Genomic DNA, 3,598 nt, shown 5'->3' with positions numbered 1-3,598 from the left:
ATCTAACACAGACTGAGATAGAAAACTTGAACAGACCCATAACAAAAGAATAAATTGAGTAAGTCATATAAAACTCCCTGCAAAAAATTCCAGGCCCAGACAGTTTCACTGGAGAATTCAGTCAAACTTTCAGAGAAGAGCTGACACCATGCCTACTCAAACAATTTCAGAATGTAGAAGATAATGGAATACTATCAGATGCATTGTATGAAACAAGCATAACCATGATACCAATACAGGTAAAGACACCACAACAAAGAAAAACTACAGATTAATATCCCTCATGAATATAGACACAAAAATATTCAATAAAATCTTCACCAATAAAAGCTAACACCGTATCAATGACAACAACAACAATAATAATACACCATAACCAAGTGGGATTCATACCAGGTAATTAAGAATGGTTCAACATTAGAGAAAATAATCAACATAATCAATCCCATAAATAAAACAAAGAAAAGAACCACATGACCATATTAATGAATGCAGAAAAGGCATTGGATAAAATCCAATACCCATTTTTGATGAAAACTCTCATTAAAATAAGAATAGAAGGGAAACTTCTCAACATAACAATGGGCATATACAAGCAACTTCCAATATTATTCTCAATGCAGAGAGACTCAAAGCATTCCGCTTCTGAATGGGAACCAGGCAAGCATGCCCTATAGCACTACTTCTATTCAACATTGTATAGAAGTTCTAGCCAGAGTAATTAAGCAAGAAAGAAATAAAAGGCATCCAAATCGACAAAGAAGAAGTAAAACTATCTCTATTTGCAAATGACATGATCCTATACATAGAGAAACCAAGAGACTCAGAATGAAAACTACTAGAACTAATAGAAAGATTTAGCAGGATACATACAAAAATCAGTTGTATACCTCTACATTAACAAAGAGATCTCTGTGAAGGAAATAATGAAAACAATACCACTTACAGTAGCTACCAAAAAGATAAAATACTTAGGAATAAATCTTACCAGGTACACAAAGACTTATACAAAGAAAACTACAAAACACTACTACAAAAAACTGTAAGACATCTATGTAAATAGAAGAACATGCCATGCTCATGAATAGGAACACTGAATACTGTGAAAATGTCAGTACTATCCAAAGCAATCTATATATTCAATGCAATCCCAATCCAGATTCCATCAACATTCTTTAAGGACATGGAAAAACCAATCATTAATTTTATATGGAAAAGAAAGAGAGCTCAGGTAAGCAAACTACTACTAAAGAAGGTAAACAAAGAAGGAGGTCTCACACTTCCTGAGCTAAAAACCTCCTACACAACCTGGTAGTCAAAACAGCCTGGTATTGATAGTATAGACACATATAGAACAAAATTGAGACCACAGAAATAGATCCACCCACCTATGGACAGTTGATCTTTGACAAAGGGCAAAAATCCATTAAATGGGGAAGATCATTTCTTTAACAGCTGGAACTGGCAAAACTGGATATCCATTTGCAGGAAAATTAAAGAAGATCCATACTTCAAACCATACACAAAAACAAATTCAGGATGAATCAAAGACCTAAATGTAAAACCTGAAAATATAAAGTTCACCAAAGAAAAACAGGGGCAAAACTTAGGGGTCCTTACACATGGCATAAATAGACTATTAAACACAACTCAAAAGGTATGGACAGCAGAAGATAAACTAGATGACTGGGACCTTCTGAAAATTAAATTCCTATGCATATCAGAAGACTTCTCTAAAAGAGTAAAAAGAGGGTTAGTGAAAAAGGGGAAGACCCTCCATGAGATGAATTGACACAGTGGCTTCAATGATGGGCCCAAGTATAGCAAGGATTGTGAGGATGGCGCAGGACTGGGCAACATTTTGTCTGTTATACATAGGGTCACCATGAGTTGGAGCCAAGTCAACAGCACCTAACAACAGCAACATAGGAACATTACAGGAAAGAGTAGAACTGCCCCCATAGGATTACAGGAGCAGTTATTTCTCCCCCTTGCCTCCGAGTGGCTGCTGGTTTCCAACTACCAATTTTCAATTAGGAACCAAGTACTTTAACCATTGCACCACCAGGGCTCCTTAATGAAAATGTACAAGAGTATATTTTGCATGTGAGAGGGACAAGAATTGCAGTGTTCTGGACAGACAAATTCTGAAAATGACAGCCCTCAATTCCTTGCTTCTCAGAGTATATATGCAGTTTCTCATATCAAGGGGTAGACTTAATTCTCCTGGTCTTGAATCTTGGTTAGGATTGGTGATTTGATTTATCAAGAGTGTGCAGTGGACATGTTGTTCTCAGATTTCTGAGGGAAGGTCAAATGAATCATTGCAGCTTGGAAAATCTCCCTCTTGAAAACTAACTGCCATGTTTTGAAAAAACAACCCACAAAGAGAAGTCATGCACAGGAACAGCTAAATTTTCAGCCAGCAACCCACATCAATTGCTAATCATATGAATGACCCATTTTGGATGTCTAGCTCTGTGGAATCTGCAGATGATTGTAGCCATGACTGACACCTACTTGTAACTGCATAAAAGACACCATGCAAGGATTTCCCAGGTGAGCCCAATCAAGTCACATACACCAGATTTAACTGCTGTTTTAAGTTGCTAAATTTTTAGGGTCTTTGTTATGCAGTATTAGAGAGAGAAGGGAAACCAGAATGCTTAAGGAGTAAGAAAGTTTTTCCCATCTGGACAAGCTTTTTAGTATTTACAAATTATTGCTGAGATTTTTTGAATAAAATTTGTAATATTATTTAAGTATTTAGGAGATAATTTTTTTTTTCCTATACATCAGTCTTCAGAGGAAAAAAGGTTAAAGGTTAATTCATTCCACAAAAGGAATCAAGAAATATTGACTGTTGTAAAGCACTGTACCAGACAGTGTTGGCGACACATATGTTTATTAGATACAGTCATTGCCTCAGGGAGACAACAATCCAATAGAGATTTTCTAAATATTTGAAAAGAGGGTAAGTAACAATAGATTATTACCAATGAAGTAGAGAAATCAACCCCAATCTTATATCGCTAAGTTGTAATATAATTTCACTTTGAGTGCAGAAGTAATAGATAGCAAATATATATACTTTAAAAAAAAATTGAAGTGGCTTAATTACAGAGATCTGTACTTTCTGCTTAGTGGTAGTTGATCACATTAAAAGCTTCTCCTTAAGTTTAGGGAAGAAGTTCCTGGATGTACTCTGGTGTTTCCTTAAGCTCTGATAAGGAAAATGACACTGAATAACAGAAAACCAATGAGTTACTGAATTTGAATCAATGGGATAAAACTAGTCATTGTTATTTAGCTCATTTGTTGTTGTTACGTGCAGTCGAGTCGTTTCCAACTCATAGCGAGTCCATGCACAGCAGAAGGAAATGCTGGCCGATCCCGTGCCAGCTCCACGATCCCTGCTATATTTGAGCCCATCATCGCAGCCACCCTGTCAATCCATCTCGTTGAAGGCCTCCCCTTCTTTCGTCAACCCTCCACCCTACCAAGCATGACATCCTTCTCCAAGGAATGGTCCATTCTGACAACATGACCAAAATAGGTGAGACGAAGTCTGGCCATTCTAGCTTCCAAGGAGCATTTC

This window comes from Orycteropus afer, unplaced genomic scaffold (genome assembly GCF_000298275.1).
Source record: "Orycteropus afer afer isolate SDZICR_OR568_19922 unplaced genomic scaffold, OryAfe1.0 scaffold00294, whole genome shotgun sequence".
NCBI classification, from domain to species: Eukaryota; Metazoa; Chordata; class Mammalia; order Tubulidentata; family Orycteropodidae; genus Orycteropus; species Orycteropus afer.
The sequence above is the reverse complement of the archived record's forward strand: the minus strand, read 5'-3'. Positions refer to the sequence as shown.